At 40.3% G+C, this 21,177-nt stretch overlaps 1 protein-coding gene and 1 long non-coding RNA gene across 9 annotated transcripts in view; one reads left to right on the forward strand and one right to left on the reverse strand.

Moving 5' to 3' along the window:
* CCDC91 (coiled-coil domain containing 91) overlaps positions 1 to 12,836 on the reverse strand; it is a 319,501-nt gene extending 306,665 nt beyond the window's left edge. Inside the window, exon 1 of one of the 8 annotated variants that reach the window (XM_074936086.1) lies at positions 12,817 to 12,836. The gene's annotated coding sequence lies outside the window, so the exon portion shown is untranslated. The other 7 variants (XM_074936059.1, XM_074936124.1, XM_074936114.1 and 4 more) reach the window with 7 other exon arrangements.
* Positions 12,805 to 21,177, forward strand: part of LOC141975613 (uncharacterized) — a 54,324-nt gene continuing 45,951 nt past the window's right edge. Inside the window, exon 1 of the long non-coding RNA XR_012635959.1 lies at positions 12,805 to 13,082. This is a non-coding gene — a long non-coding RNA (uncharacterized LOC141975613). The remainder of the gene's footprint in view (positions 13,083 to 21,177) is intronic.

Genomic DNA, 21,177 nt, shown 5'->3' on the forward strand with positions numbered 1-21,177 from the left:
GGTCTCCATTCTTTGTCATCATTTTTATTTCATTGTCCTAGCTATATTTCAACTATTTACGATTTCTCAGCATTTTTTGCCTTAAAAACAGGAACCATCACAACTTTGATAAGTAGACTCAGAGATGTCATTATGTCAAGTACTTCTCTCCGCAGAAATTATAGTTCTTAAATTTTCTCTAGCAATGAAGCAGACTTTCTTCTTCCTCTATAGCAAAGCTACTCTTTTGCTACCAATATATTCACAGCACTGACACAAGTTTCTATTATGGCAGAGCTCAAATCCTTCCCACAATATCAATACTGCATGGACCGTAAGCAAAAATCTAATGGGAGAAGGGACAAAATAAACTTTTTCAACGAGATCTATGGACAACTGAAAATCAAATGGAATCCTGGCACTCCAAAATAGACAATCTCTACCGTGGAAGAAAAAAATCTACATGAAGACGCATGACACATCTGAATTGTAGACAGGTTCTAACCAAATCAGGAAAACCAGTTAGAAAAACAACCTTAGAATCTGTTTCTCTCTTGTACCTGTAGTGTGGACTAATCTACAGAGCTCCAAGCAAGAAAGCAAACACAGACAACAACACTGAATTATCCACCGTGTTCCTTGAAAAACTTAAAATTTCTTTTATTATATGAGGGTTTGAGGGGTTTTTTGGGTAACCCCCATTTATAAACAAGCTTTCTGAAAAATAATCAAGACCTGAAGCTCTCAAAATTTTCTGAGGCAGAAAATTCCTTTTATAATAAAAAAAATCAAAACTTTATTTACATTAATACCAGGAATAATCCATGCACTTCGTGGACTCCTCCTCTTAAAGAGAATCTTCACTAAAGCCATACCTACACTTTGAAGGCTTTGACAGCATAGCTAGATTGCACGGGCAAAGGATTCCTAGTGCAAAAAAGATTATACTGGCAAAACTTGGCTTTTGCTGGGATAGCTTACTATAGCCCCCCAAACAAAATAAACTAGACCAACAAACGTGCAATTTTGCCAGTATAACTGCAGCTACTCTATGGGCTTTTGCCAGCACAGCTATATTAGTCACAAATCAACTTCATCACACCCTGACCGACATAATTATGCTAGCAAAACTTGGTAGTACAGATCCGGTCTACCCTTTTGGGACCATACACTATGCCTTTAAAAACATTTGAACTAAACGCCACACCAGATTCTAATATCCAGGATAAAATGCATCTGTTTAGGCTTTATATTCTGGGCCAGTTCTGTTGTATTTAATTCTACAGTGTTATCCTAATGATCCAGCTGTTTTAAGACACGGTCAAAAACCTGTGCAACATCCTTTATAACCCACTACGATTCTTCACTTCTGTGTGTTGTTTGTCATTATTATATACACCATATTTTATTAAGCTGACCTCATCCTTCCACACAATCCTGGAACAACTTATCATTTCTTAATTTTTCAGGAGGTAACAGGACCCTCTCTTTGTGTAGTTGTTTTCATTTTAGAACATCAATTAGTTAAGTTATTATTCGAAAACTTCAAAGAGCTATTCTTTTATATATTTACACCTTTTATAACAATGTTCATAGAGTTTTTGATACTGAAAAAATTGTTTTTAATTTCAATCAAATAAAAACACTTAATATTTTAAATCTAAAAAATACAACATTTAGAAAATATATTTACACATGGCACATGAAGGCTTATGAGCCTGATCATTCTTTTACAGAAAAAAATTACTATTGTATTCAAGAGGACCTGCCCATACATAGAAACTGAAAGTTCATACCCAGGCGACTTCTCACTCCTCCCCACTTTGTGAAATGTAAACCAAGGCCTGAATCCTACACAAACTTGTATTCATGTTTCACTTTACCACCATGAGCTGTCCACTGGCTTCAATGAGACCACTCATGATAGTAAGTTTAAACAAATGCAGACATGTTTGCAGGATCCACATCTAAGAGCATCTGATTACAGTCAACAATACCTTTCACAATAACAGTGTGGATTTGTCTGTTTTGTTTTAAATATAAGGATTCATCTATTTTATTTTGATTGAGTGTTACTTTTTTGTTTTAATAGTTCATATTTGGCATATTTATAAAATTTGGTAATTTTACTAGAGTGACATTGAATCAAACAACAGAGGTAACTGCATTCACATTTTATCCAACTGTTCATCTACATAATATGGTTAATCACTCAACAGTGACTGCTTCCGATTCTGAGACCACCAACTAAAATCTTAAGATTAGCCTTCATTTCCATGCTGGTAATAACAGCACGATAGGAAACAAAAAAAATCCCTAAGGACCATATGTGCTATAATGCTGGTGCAAGAATTGGACTCCTACTGAGCAGGAAGTCTCTGTAACAGAACCATTAGTCCTAATACAACAAATGAAAAACTTATGTCTAAGGACTTATCTTCACTGCAACTGTTACCTCAAGTTAGTACACTCAAATTACTCCACTTGAGCCTAGCTCAAGTGAGAGTGACCACATTGTGAAACACTGGAGCTACCCAGAATGATTGGATTAGCAGCACAGAGTGATTGGATTAGCAGACAATGGGGATATGTAACTAAAGTTGGGTGAATTTTTTAGTGCAAATAGTTTTTTCGTGAAAAAAATGCAGATTCTGGGCAACCAAACAATTTGCAAATTCTGGTCAATTTTGGCAGATCATTTCCATCAAACAAAAAAAATTGCAAACGTCAAAATGGTTCATTTTTAATTTTTTTTGTTTTGGAAAGAAGTTTCATTTTGGAATTCCTTTACTTTTATTTAAATGTTTTTTTTTTGTTTTTTTGTTTTTTTTTTTTTTTAACCACCGAAAACATTTTGTTCGACCCTAAACAAATTTTTCAACTTTTGTTTCAATGAGAAATCTGAAAAGTTTCTGTTTTGGTTCGATCTTAAACTGAATGTTTTGATTTTTCAGCCAGGCCACCAAACTGAAAAACCAGTTAATTACTGAGCTCTAGTCACAACTTAAGCTACTATATCCCCACTGCATTATTAGCTCCAGCATCAGCAGCACTACATATCCCCCTACCTAGTTCGAGCTTACAATGCCACTTAATTTGAGCTAGCAATGTGCGTGGGGACAGGAGTCAGGTTAGGAGCAAAACTCAAGTTTATAGCTTGAGTTAACAATGCAATGATGACAAGCCTCAAGAGTGAACAGCAGTACATGTCAGTATATGAGTAACACAGTACTGTGTAAAAGGCAGGATCAAAACTTCTTAAAAGCTATTTAACTACAAACAAACTTGAAAATTTATAAACCCTATGTGTGTTATTTCAAAAAACGTATAGTGTTGAGTTAATGAGACCACAAAGCAAAATGAAATATCCTAACTGTCTGAAGGTTTGATTGCATTACTTTCCATACATTTATCTATACATGAGGGCATAGAGGAGGACAGAAAATTTAAGTATTCTCCTTTTACCTACTTTACTGAGTGAACAGCTTGTTACAACTTGGCTATTACATACTAGAAATGCTGAATAAATGCTTTCTGGAATACATTGTTTTCTAATCAGAGTACAAAGACAATGGTATCAAATACAAAAAATTGGACATATAACCAAGATGACTCGATTTCAAAGGGACTTGGGCATTTTAAAGGGCCAGACCAGTAAATGCCATTTAATGGTGACAAAAAATGAGCTTAGCCAGTATAGAAAGCAACAGACAGGAGAAACTGCCATGGACCCCTAACCCCCCTCCCCCCCCCCAAAAAGGGGGGGTTGGTCCAGAACCTACAAATACTTATGGACTTGCTTAACTGAAAGCAAAGGGGTTACTTGGTTACACTTCACCATGCCCGTAAGTGTTTTTGGGGGCTTAATGTGGAATAGATGTTGAAGCTATAAACTCAACAGCGCTATCTTCAGTCCTGGTGACCTAATAATCATTACTATTCCAGTAGTATCCACCTTGAATTAAGTGCCATCCACACAATCTAACCTGTAAAGTTCATAATCTAAGAAAAGAAGCAATATACTAAAGGGTGAAAGAGAGGAATAAATCACATATACTTTTTAAAAAATAAAGAAAATAAATAATCCTTAAGAGACTCTGACCCTAGCCAAAATTAGTTGGGTAATGTCCTGCAGGCATCATGACAAAAGTGGGTCATGAGAGATGTGATGCATCAGTGTAAAACACAGTATTTTAAACTTTGGATAAATATGTTCAAACAGATGTTCCCTATTGCAATGAGGTAGAGGTCCAGCTTCCCAAAATGAACACACCCAACACATTAAGAGAAGTCCCTACATAAATCCACGGCCGCCTAATGGAAGCACAGGCAATGGTCCCAGTAAAAGGTCACAGCTTTCAAAAAATAGTATTTTTCTGACCTGCTGCTTTTCGGGCATCCTTTCCCACCTCAATATACACACATACTTTGTTTCCAAAGAAGAGAATAAAGCTGTTAATATTGTTGCCTTTGTCTAAACTGTGATCTACAGACCACTAAGGGTCTGCTGTTTGCTGGCTGATCACATGATGCTGGCTCTTCTCCATTTCTACTGGGGCTACTGTTGTATAAAAGGAAAAGAGAGGAAACAGAAGCCACCATAGCAACCATTGCCACCTGTGGAACTCGAAATGCCAGGTAGCAGTAAAAGAATATCCATGGGCCATGGGGAAAAGAAACAAGGCAACCAGGCATGGTCACACAAGGTGAGCAACAGAGAAGTACATGCAGAGGGAGAAGTCCAGGTGGCTTCTAGGAATGGGCAGGAGAGAAGAGGAAAGAGGAAACAGATTTTGGGACAGAAAGAAACAAAATTAAGAGCAAGAATAGACAATGTGATTAATTCTCTCATAAAGGACAACACAATATTGCACTAAAGACACCTAAAAATAATTTCCTAATATTACTTTCATGTATAAGCAGCTGATATATTTGCCACAGGGACTTTATAGAATTCCAGTTCAGAAAGGTAGTGTTCTTGGTGACAAGTTCTCTACTAAGATGTGGGCTGCAACAAGGATGAGTGGTCTTATATTTGACTACAGCTGAAAGTCTGAACGGATTAGCCCTAAAATCACACTACATTATTAGTAATTTAAGGGTCATCAAGCCACATATCTGTATAAAGCGACTTTTCCAAGGATAGGCTAAACAGTGGCTCTCAACCTTTCCAGACTATTTTCAGGAGTCTGATTTGTCTTGTGTACCAGGTTTCATCTCACTTAAAAGCTACTTGCTTACAAAATGCTTATAAAAATACAAAAAGTGTCACTATTACTGAAAAATTGCTTACTTTCTCATTTTTACCATATAATTATACAATAAATCAACTGGAATATTAATATTGTACTTACATTTCAGTATGTAGTATATAGAGCAGTATAAACAAGCAGGGTGGATAAAAATCAATGATTTTTTTATTTAAATCAGATTTTTTTGATAAAATGCTTTGAGGAAAAAACCTATCTAAAGAAAGATACATTATAGCTCAAAGACATCTCATCACGGACTAGGGATTATACATTCTAATTCTATAGTATGAGATAATATATTCATGTAACGTTTAAGAAAAGTTTTGTAAACGAGTTCCAATAGTTCATGGATTAGGGACCCAATCTTATGGGTTCCAGAGGCTCCTGCGGAAAGATTTAAATAATCTATATATACCCAATGGGACTCAGTGCTCTATCTAGAAGGTACCATCAGAGATGCTAAATTTTGCCGTTTCAATCTGTGGATCTGTCTCCAGAGATAACATCCTTGTTAACAGCAAAAATGTTTTTAAATAAATAATATATAGAGGTGAGAAATAACAGACCTCAACCCTATTGTCCCTCTGCAAATTTGTGTACACAGAGTCAATCCCTTACCTCTCTCTAAAAGTGCAAAGTTTCAAAAAGTTCAATGAATAGAACACTGTTGGGGGCAGAACAGATCTGGACAAGGAGAAGTCTGGAGATAAATGTGAGAACAGAGGGACAGGCAGTAGAAACAAAAGTGAAACTGTTTGAGCAGCATATTCCAGAAGTCTTAAGGTCTGAGCATAGCCTTCATTGATTTGAGATCTACCATACCATTCTGTCACTAGAAGGGAAAACGAAAATGGCAGCAGGCCATAAGAGAGACCCAGTTTGGGAATAAGAACCATTCAAGAAATATATGTTTGTTGATGATGTTTTAAAGAAAGTCACACCAGTGAACTGATGGAAGTCACTTAAGCACTTGGATTCAGAGATTGTTGAAGTTATAATCTCACTTTTAACAGCAGTAGTTTCTTCTACCAGTGTAGAAAGAATAATATTTTCTACCTTTGGACTAATTCATTCCAAATTGAGAAGTCGTTTGGGTCCTGAAAAAGCAGGAAAACTTGTTTTTCTTTTCCAGATTATGAACAAACAGGAAAATGAAGGTGAAGATGACTGAGTTAGCTGCAGAAGCTAATATTTAAAGTTTCTCATGTTGACCTGGCTGACATCAATGATCGATTTTTTTTTAAACTTTTGTTTAACTATTCTAATTAAACAATTTTAACAAAAACATGATTTAAAAAAACTTGACTGTTTAAATTCAAAAATTCATATGCTTGTTTTGTTATAATATTATATGTTTGCTGTCGAAGAAAAAAAATCCAGAATACATAACGTTGTTGTTTTAGTTAAATAAAACAATTTAAATGTCTGTCTGGTGATGTTCTCCTCCTAATACAGCATGTCAAGAAAATCCTCCAAATATTAATGATTAACATGTTGAATTGGAGATAGTTCACCTCCCAATGACTTCATAAATATCTGCTTCAATTACCTTTGAAATGAAATAACCAAACAATCATTCATTTTCTGATATAGCTGTAAAACTAATCAGAAAAGTTTTCAAAATAAATCACTTTAAAATGTAGTGTGTACCTTCTAAATATGAAACCTACATCAATCTCCGAGTTGTGAAGAATATGTTTTATAGTTATAACAACCAACAAGAATGCACTTTTATGTAGAAATCCATGATTAAATCCAGTCTTTCTGACTAGTGATTTAAATCAATTTGATTTACATTAAATCCACCCTGTAAACAAGTAATCGTCTGTATGAAATAGTTTTAGTTTGTACTGACTTTGTTAGTGCTTTTTATGTAGCTTGTTGTAAAACCAGGCAAATATCTAGATGAGTTGGTAGTATCCCCAGGAAGACCCCGAGTACACCCAGGGGTATGCGTACTCCTGGTTGGGAACCAGTGGACTAAAAGGTCTCAAACCCTGTCTCCTTGTTCAGCACTAAACACATCATCAGCATTCTATAACAATAGTTTTAAAACCTCTGGATTTTATTTACAACCTCAAAGTCAGATTTTTAATCCTTCTAGACTGAGAAATCAAAGGTTGTGTAGTATCAGTGGAAAGTTAGTATTGCATGACTGCCATAAGGTTTTGGATTTTAGATTCCCAATTGTCACAATAATGTGGGTATGCTTGAAGATACCTCAGATTAAAACAAAAAAGATTTTCATACTTAAAAAAAAAAAAAAATCACATATGACCTGAAAATGGAGATCTACAATGTGTTTTCTGTTAGCTGTATTTGTACTGTCAAGAAACTAACAGCTATTAGCCACTTTTTCCAGGCTGTCTCCCTCAACAGAGACAACTGAATCATCCGAGGGAAAGAAAGCATGTTATCCTTCCTGTGCCGATTTTCCTCATATGTTTTAATCACTTTCATAGACTAAGAACAAAAATATTCTCTTTAAGCGTGGCTTGACTTTTTTCCTGAGGTAATGTCAGCCTGACTTTTAGAATTAAGTTGCTACTTATATCACTTAGCGTATATAGTGCCATTATGAGGATTTGAAAGCCCATCTCAAAAAAAATAGATAATAGTATTCTATATACCACTTTCTCCCAAAGAGATTTATTAAAATTAGGGCTCATCAGTTCCATAAGTCATTGTTATTAACCCTGTTTCCATGGCTTGAAAAATTTACTAAATGACACCTACTAGCCTGAGGCCAATATGAAAGATTACTCTCAGACCTACAGGCAAGGTCCTGGTAAGCAGCTCCCACACCCAGCTGAGGGGAAAGTGTAGAGTGCTAGTAATTCTACCAGGAGGCTTTCCCTAAACATTGCCTAGGAACATCATCTGTTTAATAAGCTTCTAGCAAGTAGGCATAATAAATTATGAAGTCAAAATTCAAAATGCCCGCTCTGGTTGCTGAAAGGGAAACTTACAGATATTTAAGTCAGCTTCTCTGAAGATACCATTCCAATAAGATTCACACTCCTAAATCTTAATTCCCTAGGCTGAGACAAGCAGAAAGCCTCAAGATCTTAACAACTTTTGGTCCATAAGACGAGCAGTAGCAGGATGGAATCTAAGCCAGCCCCCAACTTCTGACGGCTCTCCTGCCCACGCAACTCTCCGAATTTAACCTTTTCTCTTCCAAGTCAGTTTCTTAATGAGCTGGAGGCACAGTCTCCCTAAATAAACCACTAAATTAAAACAAAATATTTTTTGGGGGAGGGAGGGGGACAACAAAAAAAACCTACTGCTTAAAATTAAAAAAAAAAAATTTCTAGAGCAATTACTCCCAAACTCTGAGGGGAGTGGGCAGGTGAATATGAAGCCTATTGGAATGATATCTTAAGAGAAGATAAAAATAGCATCCCTCCAAGATTCTCAATTCTGGGAACCAGGTGCGTGGCTCAAGTGATGTCCAAGAGAAAAACCAAATGAAAATAAAACTCTGACAGGCAGAAACAATAGGGCCAGTGCCAATAAGATTTTCTGTATTTATTTTGCAAACACAGTGAGGGAGAAGATACTTCCTTCGCAATTCCAGATGTTATGCAGGATGCCTGAAAGATGCGAACAAATACAAAACATTCATAAATTTTGCTATTCTAAAAGAAATAAATGTATGACAAAGTTGATTAAACTCATTCACTCTATAAAATGGAGATCATGCACCAGAAATAAGACCCTTCAAGTAAGAAACGAGTTCAAAAGGAGTTTCATCAACACCACATTAATACTCAATGACGGAAGGAGCTTTTTAATATAGGCATTTGAAAAAGGATCAAGCCCTGAATGAATCTGACAATAAAGATCTACAGAAACACTTATCTACCAGTGCACAATAGGCTGATATAGCTGTCAAATAAATTTGGATAGACTCAGTTGAAGAATGTGACAAGAAATATTTATGCAATATAAGTTTGGAAGTTAATGGGGGTTGGTCTGCACCACACCACAAACTTTTTCCAGTTGCTGTTTTAAGTCCTTCTGGCAGATGACTTTCACAAAGGCTGTAGGAATCAGCCAACTCCTCAGAGACATCAAACTTAGATGTCTTAGCAGCTTCTGTAAAAATTGGGAGAATGCTGGATCCTGCCCGGAAGGTTTTTATCCAGTTGCTTTTCTGCCTTGGTTTACATTTAGCATCAGAGGAATCCTCTGGCACTTATGACTCCATCTAGTTATATTTTTCCTCCTGAACCTCAACTTGCACCACACAAGCATCTGAAATTGTCTACTCAATGGAAGGACCTGGAACATCACAAAGGCTTCATGAAGTTCTAGCAGTCATTGTGCCGGAATCCCAACATAAGAGGCACGAAGGGGCTGGCATCAAAGCCGGAGCTTTATGTGCCAAGGAGGAAACTCCACAGGAGCAAGTATCAACTTTCATATAAAAAGGATTCAATCTGCTCTGAGAGCTCCAGACAAGTGAAGGACAAGAGGAATGCCTCAAAGCTGTTATTGGAAAAACGTCAGCCTTGTAGCATATAGTAATATCATGAATCACTGTTTTATCCCCCAAGGTGGGAATACACATCAGCAGGAATTCCAGACGCGGAGCTGACTGGATTACAGGAATATGACTGCAGTGTGTCAGAAGAAAGTAGTGGTTTCTCTCTCAATACCCCCTACCTCAATCTCTTGTGTCAAGGATCCACCTCATCAGGTACATGAGAACTCAGCATCAAAGATTTCAACATTGAGACCTGAAGTCTCAAAGTTCTGGCATATAACCCTGGTCTACACTGTAGGGGGGTATCAATCTAAGTTATGCAACTTCAGCTACTTGAATAACGTAGCTGAAGTCGACGTACTTAGGTCAATGTACTTAAATTGACTTATCGTGGTGTCTTCACCACGGTGAGTCAACTGCTGCCACTCCTCTGTCGACTCCGCCTGCACCACTCGCGGCACTAGAGTACAGGAGTCGACGGGAGAGTGCTCGGGTGTCGATTTATCGCATCTAGACTAGACATGATAAATCTATCCCCGCTGGATCGATCTCTGCCCGCCGATCCAGCGGGTAGTGGAGACATACCCTTATCAGAGTGGCAGCACAGGGCTTTTTGTTGGTGAACTTACTTTCAAGGACATATCAGGAGGAAGCTAGGTTTGTGTTGATGCAGATGGTACAAACACACTGTACTCAGCAGCTTCCCTTTTGAAGCAGTCTAGGATGACTTTGTAAAGCCAGACTTTGGGGGGTTTCCCTAGGATGCCTTGAAAAGAAGATGTTCCCCATGTTTCCTCATTACCAAAGTGGCAAATGCTTGCACACTGGACACCTCTGTACTTGCTTGTTAAACTGTAAATGCAGCACAGCAGACATACTCATTCACTACTGATCTGGTTCTACCATTCAGATAGCCTTTGAAGCCGCTAAAGTGTCTCAACAGTCATCTTTCTGCCTTAATAGTTGAGGAAACTGAGTAAAAACAAAGCAACCAAATACCAAAACCACTTGCGCCAACTGGTGCTTAAGTACTTACCCATAAGCAATGATGTGATAAAGCCAACCATGGAAACATCAACAATACAGACACCTGAGTGCAAAACATCTGGGAAAAACTTGGCATCAAAATACTCTGAACTAACCATGGAGACAGGCAACAAAGTGCTCAAAAACAGACACTGAAGCACAAAGACAAGAACTGAAGTGCTGAAGACTGGTCATAGAAGCACTGAAATATGGGTGCCGACCAAAACCACACTGAAGCATTGAGGCAAACTACCAAACAATATATTTCTAATTTGGACTGGACTGAACAGAGACATTGGAAAGAATACCCACAAGGCAAGCAAAGTAGTCCAAAGAGAAGAGCCATGACTGAAGACAGAGTCAAAAAGAAGTGAGAGGGAAGTTCCAAGGGCAGCAGTTAAGGTCAGATATTGATATGTAAATGTAAGTAAAGGACTGGAAAATTCTGCCTTTAGAGACCAAAAATCATTACCAGTCTGAGATTCACTTCACTAGGAAGCCAACACTCAGAAGTGAAAATACTGGTTGGCTGAAGCATTACAGAATTGACTTCATCTTCCGCAACCAGAACCTCCTGATTATTCTGCCACTCCCATAGGCCCCGTTTGCCACTGCTTGCAAGCTTTAGGGAAGGTCTCTGCTACTGGTAGCAGTGCTAACTAGCAACAAAGTGAAATTGACATGATCATTGGCAGTTTCACAGCTATGTGAACAGGAGCAAAACTGACCAGGATCTTGATAGCCTCACTTTGCTACTACGGACTGGGGTATTATAAACATCCGTCAGCAGACACGTTGGCGAGTAATGGTTCTCTACCTTAAGTTCTAGAAATCTACTTCTTCAACAAAGTCTTCATAAATTGATGGCTTTAGCACCTACCATTCTACCCACCATGTGGTAGGGAAGTTCCCTATTTGCCAAAGTGGATTTGTCACTCATTTTATCCCCACCCATTCCACCAATAGGGAAATTGATGCCTCAAGGCCATCCTCACCTTCTGCACTAAAATAATATTTCAAGGAAACAGACAAACTGCCAGCTATCAGTATTCTGAGTAGGGAAGAAGGGCGGCCCATTACTACAGTATCTGAGCACCTCGCAGCCTTTAGTGTGTATCCTCACAACACCTCTGTGAAGTACATACAATTATCCACACTTTACAGACAGGGAACACAGACACAGAAAGACAAAGGGACTCGTACCGGGTCATGCAGGGAAGTCTGTGGCAGAGCAGGAAATTATACCCAGGTCTCCAGACTCCCAGGCTAACACTGTAACCACTCAACCACACTGAGGAATATTAATTTTAAGGCACACAGGGATGAAGGATTTTGGAGTTCCAGTGAAATACTGTCAACCTCACTGGGTAACCTCCCTTCCTCCATGTGGTCTGAGAACCAGGGGCATGCCTGCCCTGGCGTGGGGTCCTTGGCAGCACTAGTAGGCGGGGGCACAGCACCCTGTTGCAGAAATGGACAGGAACAGGAGACCAGCCCTTATGAAGCCATCACCTGCAACAGCAGCTAGGCTCGTGCCCTGCAGGTGCCTGCCCAACCCCTGCCCCAGCTGTGGGAGAGGGAGGGGGCCAGTGAGCTGGGGTACCTCACACCCCCTTCAGGCTCAGCCAGGCTGCTCAGGGAGCTGTTGAACTCCCCCACTGAAGCGCCTGGCAAACTGAACTCAGCAGAGCCAACCCAGGGGGCGAACAGGTTCCCAGCCAAGACGCAGGGACTAGCCTCACCCCCGCCCGCCCAAGAAACTACCCTCCCCCCACACCTTCGGAGCCGCTGAAACCGTTGGTATTTAGAACGTTCCGAACGTTCTGTTACCTGTCGCCGAAGGTGGTTCACTCCAGATGCCCTCCCCCACCCCCGCTTCCCCTGTCCTGGGCCGGGCATACGTGTCTACCTGCGTGCGTACGTACGTACGTACGTCACTACTCAGTACAGCTGCCCCAGGTGACGCAACTGCTGCGGCGGCCACCTGCCCGGGAAACGCCACCCTTCCCTGTCACGCGGGCGACCCGCTCTCACCCTTAGGCACGCACACGGAGAGCAGCCTCTCACCCGGATGTGGCTTTCACGTTGCTCCACCTCCTGCCAGTCACGTGGCGTTTGGAGCGAGGCTCGGGGGTCCCGTGCGCGTTCGGAGCCGGTTGGAGCTGGCGGGCCCAGGGAAGCGGCAGGCAGTACCTGGAGCGCGCGGATAGCCCCTCCCCCCGTTTCCCCAGGCGCCGCCGCCGCCTGCTAATGACGGGCAGCAGCTGCCTGCGGGGCCCGTGAAGGCGGGGTTGAGTCGACGCCTCGGCGCCTTCGAGGAGGCTGCCCACGAGGTCGGTGGGATGCGGGCGCTGGGGTGGGGCCCGCGCCACTCGTGTCACCTGCCCCCCCCCAGCCGTGGTAGCGCGGGACACGCCGCCTCCCTGCTGGGCAGCGCGCTTAGCCCCGGCGCAACGCTGCGGGCCCCGCTAAAGCAGGGGACTAGCGGGAGGTGACTGGGATGAACACCCCTGTCACGTCCCTTCACCCCCAGCCCGCGCTGTGCTGGCCAGCAGCGGGGCTGGCCGGGTGTGGGACACGGGACAGTTGTAGTGGGTACCTGGGAACATCTGTCATGGCGGTGTGAGTAAAGTGAAATTGGGGAGGGGGGGCAGCAATGATGCACCCAGCTTCTCTTGCGGGGCCTGGTTCTGAGGTGCAGGGGGCCACTGGCTGGGGATACAACAAGGGCTGGGGCTTCAGGTGACAGTCAACGTTGTCCATATTGCTGCCTCTCCTGAGCGCGGCCAAGCAGCACTCTTGGCAGGAAGCCTGTAGGCACTTGCAGGAAAGGGGTCAAGGAGCCAACAGACCTTGGGGACCAACCCACCCTGGAAGAGGGATGATCTAAAGACTCATGCCAATGTAGTTTACATAGTGGCTGTGAGGAGCGGAGATGCCCTCGCGGTAAGCGAGGCATAGCTATAGCTCCATTAACTTCTTACTGTTTTATCCATTTAAATTGTTGTTTTCTTTCATTATATTACATTTACTTTAATAAATTACGGCAGCTGACAATAAATAAATAAAAAAGTATAAATCCCACTTTATCTGTACCACATTTTTTTAAGCATTATTCATTTTTCCATGAGATGGTTACCACTCCCTGCCACAGTGAACCATCCCAGAATACCCCCAACCAGTACCTTAGGGTTCTCCCCTTGAAATTAACCCAGTACTGCATCCCTCAAATAACTCCCACTTCTCCATCCCCCTCAGTTACACAAATCCCATGGGACATCCTAGCTGTGCCCAACCCCAAGGAGCTTCCTTTTCCAGCCCCCCCCTTTACCCTCCAGCCCCCCTCTATAGCCCAAAGGATCCCCCATCTGTCCTGATGTATTTCACCCCCCAAAGCCCTCGTTAGCTCCAGAGACCCCTTCCTTCCTTAACTATTCCACTTCTCCCACTGAACCCTAGTGCTCTCGCCCTCACATTAGTCCCAGAGACCTCTCCCTTATTGCACCAAACTAACAAAAACGCCTATTTTAAAATGCTGTTTTGTGTGTTTCTAATTTAATTCCAATTTCTGTCCAAATACATTTGGACACAAATCACAAGTAGAAAATTGATCTAGCAAATAAAAAATGACTTTGTTCGAGCTCACCAAGAAGCAAAGCATCTCATACGGCAAGCTCCTTGTTAATTAACTGAAATTCATCTCAAAATGGCCACCTGTGCTTTTACCCTCCACAACAAAAATAAACAGTTCATATCACACACTTTAACTGAAGGTGAAATGGGATTGTTAGGCTCTGACCCAGAGCTGAGCATTTGTGGTTGAGTCAAGGGAGAAACTCTCCTTCCCCAGCTTCACCCAGCACTCCCCTTTAGAAGAAGCAAGCAATTCTTCTTATCATATGACTAGAAGGGACCTTGAGAGGTCTTCTAATTCAGTCCCCTACACTCAAGGCAGGACTAAGTATTATCTAGACTATCCCTGACAGGTGTTTGTCTAACCTGCTTTTAAAAATCTACTATGACAGAGAGTCCACAACCTCCCTGGGCAATTAATTCCAGTGCTTAACTGCCCTGGCAATTAGGAAGTTTTTCCTAATGTCCAACCTACACTGCCCTTGCAGCAAATTAGGACAATTGCTTCTCGTCCTAGCCTCAGAGGTTAAAGAGAACATTTTTTCTCCCTCCTCCTTGAAACAACCTTTTATGTACTTGAAAACTGTTATCAACTCCCCCCTCAGTCTTCTCTTCTCCAGACTTATGAGGGTGCTGTCCCTGCTTAGCAGATTGTCATGCACCACTCAGTGCTCACTGAAACCCTCAGCACCCAGTCAAATTGCTAGTGAAAGTGGCAAGTAGCAGATGAGTTCCCAGAGGTGCCATTACTATCCCTGAACACTTTGTAGTCAATTTTAAACCATTTGACTTGCTCTCTGCACTGATAAGCAGTCTGGAAGATCCTCAGCATCTTAGTTTTATTTAAAATGTCTTTGTACACATGATCATTTCTTGCACTCTTACAGAAGTTGGATGTCTTGCTCACCTTGCACCAGATATTTATCAGAATTCAGTTATGTTCCTTTGGCCAGCTACCAGAATGCTTGATGCAAGGGTTCTTCCTATCGGTGGCCATAGCTGACACGGAATGTTAAATATGCTTCCAGGTGAGCAGTCAATGTGGAAAGCAAATGCTAAGCAGTTGCATTTGAGCTGTATTTGAAAACAGTGGGGTTGCATCTGGTTTCTGAGAATTGATTGGGAAGTTTTGGGGTAGAGGGGCCGAGAAACGGGATTTTGGGGTAGTGTTGGCGGAATCTCCAGATACAAGTCTGGGGACCCAGGCTTGAGCCACATGCATACTGCAAAATGACAGGGCTTGACCCGAGTCCCAGGGGGACTCGGCTCACCCCCATCCCAGTTGGGTCCTAGAACCCAATTCCTGAGGGCTTGTTAACCCAAGTCATATTTGTGTGTAGATGGTAGGGCGTGTTGGGTTCAAACCTGAGTCTGAGTCCAAATTTACAGTGTAGTGCAGATGTACCCTGGATGCCTTCTCTAGGCAGTGCTTGGAGGTCTAAATTCACTGCCCCTCTTCCCAAATGACACTTCTTTGAGTTGGGTGTGTCAGGGTTGCAATGCATTATAAGCAACAACAGCCTAGTACATCCTGTCACAGAATCACTCACAATTTTCTAATCTTAATAAATGTACATTAAGCTCTATAATTGCTTAAAACATTGTGTACAAGTCTATCCTAGAAATCCAAAAGTACCAAGTTCAGTGTAAAGACTGTGTTTAGTTGCAATTCACCATGTTTTAATGTTTACCATCCATAAGTATTAACTGTTCTTTAGAAAACTAACTGAAGTACAAATGCAAAACAAAATTAAAATCTATGATTTAAATCAAGCCATCCCACTTACAGAACCATTCACTCCTGGGTGACCAGTTCAACTCTGGCCCAGAATGGTAATAAGCAAAAATAGTTATTAGATAACGGTTGTGATGTGGCCTCTGAAGTGAGCTGTATTTTCTGTCTATAAGTACTTTCCAACATTGAGCCTTGAGGTGGTACCTTCCAGGTCAGCACAGTAACACCTGTTACTGTGTTCACCCCTTGCACACTATTGTAATAAACTTTTTTACAAAGTATGCCTTGTGAGGTATTATTTGAAAACTCATAATTAGCTGATCATTATTGTCCTGGTAAAACACGTGTGCCAACATTGTGTGTAAAGTATAAGATTCCAATGTATGGTGTTATTAAGATGTATTCCAAGTCTGGAGAGTTGCCAGACCAGTTCCTCGGAGAAAAAGGGCAAACTGAAGCCTCAGCCAGGTGTAAACAAGGTCAAATGAGCCATCACCTGCTAAGTGGCTATTCATTCAGCAAAAAACGGACAGAAGCAAAAAAAAAAAATCTACATTTTAGCAAGGAAACAGCACGGGGTTCCCATCCACACAGTCTGCCTGTCACCATGTTGCTTGTCTGAAGAGGGTTCTCAAAGGAGGAAAACGACCATAAAAAGGAAGGGCAGATACCCCAAATATTCTCTTCTTTTCTTTCTCTTTATGGCATTCACAACACCTGCCAAAAGAAGCAGTGTTGGACTGGGGGTGGGAGTCTCACTGAAAGAAGTTCAGCCAGTAGTAGCACCAAAACATGTGGTGAGAGAAACTTTGCTTTGAAGCTACCCTAGTTGGTTAAGTTGGGCATTAGTTGCATTTTACTTTTATTGTTCTTGTAACCAGTTCTGACTTGTATGCCTCGTTACTTGCGTTCACTTAAAGTCTGTGTAGTTAATAAACTTGTTTCATTGTTTTATCTAATCCAGTGTGTTTGAATTGAAGCGTTTGGGAAACTCCATTTTGGATCAGCAAGGGTTGCATATCATTTTTATTCATAAAATGACAAACTTTATATAACCATGTATTGTGCATGGAAGGGCTGGGCAGTACAAGATACACATTTCTGGGGGAAAATCTGGGACTGGGAGTGTTGGGGTGACCCTGCAGCGTAATTCAAGAATGGCTGGCTGCAGCACTTTCACAATATAGCTGAGAGTGACTGCACACTGCAGGCTGTGAGTGAGCAGATCAGGAGTGGTGGCTACAGCAGCAAAGCAGTGAATAGGCATCCAGGTTAGAGGGCAGGGAGATACAACTAATTCATAAATCTGGATCTGACCCTGGGTGTGTAACAGTTACTATTCTCTAGGTAAACTGAAGAAGACATTCATTAGGACTGTTGAGCTGGCCTCTTTGTAAGGATCAAAAATTCACTTTAAAAAGTGTGTGGGTTAATGTCGGAAACTATATTTTTCAGGGGTATTAAAAGTAAAGTTCTATTATTGGCTGATAAGCAGTAATGTTTCGGGTTAGTACAGTAAACTTAAAAGTATAAAGTTTTTGAGTTTTGCATCTTTACAAATGTGTTATTTTATTTCTTTAGAGGTTACCATGTTATTTTTGCAGATGGAGTAAACAAGTTCAAAATTTTATATTTTTCATATCTGAAAACTTTGCAGAACTCTGTTTCTTTAATCTATTTGTATCATTCTGAAGATCTGCCAAAAAAAAAAAAAAAAAAAAGTCCTGCTCATTACAATTTAAAAACACTTTCCAGACTGTCCAAGACCTAAATGAAAACTTTATTGTGAAGTTTCAGATTAGCAGCCGTGTTAGTCTCTAAGGTGCCACAGGTACTCCTTTTCTTTTTATTGTGAAGATGTTTTAGGCTGTATGTTATGGGAAAGGGGCTATGTCAGAACTTGGTACAGCAGAGAATAATGCAATCGTTTTTGTTTTATATATTACATCATTATCGGAGCTAGAAATATTCCATTCATGTTGCTGTAGGAAATTTTGTGTGTGTCAATCCTTGTTGAATATTGAGAACATAAACAATTTACACATGCAAATAAAAGCCAGCGTATAATTCTTCTGTATTCCGAATGTAAAGAGAGTTAACACCAGGGATGAATACCTGACAGAAGGAGACATAGGTGCTGGAACTAGGGGTGCTGAGGGTGGTGCCGCACTCTCTGGCTTGAAGTGGTTTCCATTATTTACAGGGTTTACAGCTTGATTAAAAGTCTCTCAGCACCCCCACTATAAAAATTGTTGCAGCATCCCTGGAAGTAGATGAAAATATTTGATAGGTAGTTTTAGATAGACTAAGACCATGGTAATTAATGGAGTGTCTTGAAAGATTACATTCTAAATAGTCACTTTATATTGACTAATGTAGACTGTACAAAGAAATCAAAGACATGCAAATTCATTCTATGTACATTAAACTATGATAGATTAACCTAGAAAACAACTTCATAAACCATGCAATCCATATTTCTTTAACTTGAAGTGCCCCCAAATCCCTTCTTAGATACAATATTTAGCAACCATCCTCTTTAGAAATTGAAGATATTTTTGTATATCTACATACTGAAGAGAAGGATTGTCTCACTCCAGCAACCAAAAGCTGTTAACTTAAATCTAATACTTCACCATTTCATGAATGACCCTGAGAGCCTGGCTGGGCAGAAAGTTTCAGTTTCGACATAAATCCTTCAAAATTTAGATTTTAGTAATACAAACCTTTACTTCTGATTAAGTCAAGTAAAAGCTCTCTGTTTATATCTGGTGCTTTTTAAAAGATCTGTAGTTGGTAGTCCATCTGGCATAGGAGGTGGTGTTGCTTTGACACTTCTCTTCCCTGCTGACTTGCTCTACTTCATCTGAAAATACTCTGCTACGACATTTCCATTGCAACTTTTCTTTAAAGTTCGTTTAGCAATCCTGTCACAAGATACTGATTAAATAATCTTGAAAATTTCATTGGGAATATCCCCAATAATGTTCAGAATATTTTCAATTAGAATGAATTCCAAGCAAAGATGAGGGAACAAAAATTCACCCCCAAATATTTCCACCATTGCGGTTTTACTCGATGTCTTACATCTATCCTTAATGGACCATCAGCACAAATCATCAGTACTTAGCTGCTGCCTCAATTCTAGGTAACTAGAGGAAAGAAAGGAAATATGAAAATTCATTTGCCTCTCCTTAGACTGGCTTACTAAGGCCACATCAGGCCCATTTGTGAAATGCAACAGCCGAAGGAAGCACTGTACAACTTATTTGCTGATTATGATAAGAAATTGATGTTAAGAGAAATACCTTTTGGAATAAGATTGGGCAAAACAATTAGCAAAAGATGAATTTTATTGTTTGGCATCAATATTGCAGGTGCAAATTACTTGTGCTTCGAGTAGAATTTTAGCAACAAGAATGAAAGTGTAACTTTTATAATACATGGTTTATGAAAACGAGGCAGTTCAATAATTACCCAAAGAAGGTATTTGTCAATGATATTTAATTGTAGAAACAAATGAACTTCTTCATTTATCTGAATGTTATTGCTGTCTCTCTCCGGGAGCGAAATTTACAGACCATGTCTGCTCTGGCACTTTACATTTTACTGATTCAGCCACAGATGGTATTAAGTCAGGTGGTTATGAATGTGGGTAATATCACCCAGCAATATAACTGTTTGTGAGGTATGTAGCCACTCACACACGCAGGTCTTCTAAATAAAACTGTACTTCTAATGTTATGTGATTGCTTGACATTTGGGTTTTGACTTTTTTAAGAGTAATGAGAACGCTCCATGGAATAAATATCAGCAATGACTTCCTTATGTTGCTATAGGTTAATTCAGCACATCTAAATGCTAACATAATAAAGAAAGAGTATAATTTCCCTAAGACTGACAAAGAAGTGGCTGTACTGATAAGGTGGCAAGTATTTCCATTCCATATTTTGAAGTATCTGGAAACAATGGGAGATATGAGGGTAATCCTCTTTATTAAAGGTTACTACACTCTTAGTAGATGTAAGATCAGATCATTTTGCTTCCGTATAATATCTTTGAAACCAGTCCAGCTCAAAAACAATGGAAAGTTTAACTTTATAACTTCTTTTCAGTGACCAATGGGAAATAAATTGATGGACACAGTCCACTTTGTGGTAGGCAAGTGTCTGTGTCACAAAAAACATAACTGGAATTACCTTGTACTCTTGAGGTCAGTTTCAAGGCAGAGATGAGTAGATATAGATTTAATGGACAAAGACTGAAATACCATCTCACCCCTGAAAACCTCGCAGGAATTTGCAAGGTTGGTGTATAGAAATAAATGGTATGGAATTTTAACTGGTCCACAGGAGAAAAATTAGAGGAGGGGAGCCAAGATATCTCTGAACAAATGTTAGTTATCTCCTTCTTGTACACTTTTATTAAGCACAGTGGGATTGAAAAAAATTTTATAGTGGGGGTACTGAAAGCCATTAGACAAAACTGTAAACCCTGTATATGATGGAAACCACTTCAAGACAGAGGGTGCTGGCACACCCCTAGTTCCAGCACCCCGATTAAGCACAAAGAACAATATTCAGAGTACTTTAGTAAGTTTGTACTGTCTTTGGGGATGAGACCAGAAGCTAATCTTTTATAGATCCACAGCATATCTGAATCCATTTCAAAAGCCACTTGAGGACCTGGAGGTAGCATGCCAACAAATAGCCTGTCTGTCACCTCAGAGCCTTTTAATTAGGTTAACAAATAGCTTGTCTATTACCTCATACCCTTTCAGTTAGGCTGATCTTATGTTTCCCATCTAAGCTAATAGCAAGAGTTCAGACTTAATTATTTAAATATTATACCGTCTAGGAGCCCTAGTCAGTCACTAGAATCCCATTGTGTGAGACAATGTAAAAGCACAGAACAAAGTTGGTTCTCTTATATTCTATATAGGGTCTTATACCACACTCATCACCCTAACATCTAAGTGCCTTCCAGTAATGCATTAGCAATGTTACTTCACATCTCTAATAGGTTGTTCTCTTATCCTTTCCTTAGAGGGAGAAGTATCT

This window comes from Natator depressus, chromosome 1 (assembly GCF_965152275.1).
Source record: "Natator depressus isolate rNatDep1 chromosome 1, rNatDep2.hap1, whole genome shotgun sequence".
NCBI classification, from domain to species: domain Eukaryota; kingdom Metazoa; phylum Chordata; order Testudines; family Cheloniidae; genus Natator; species Natator depressus.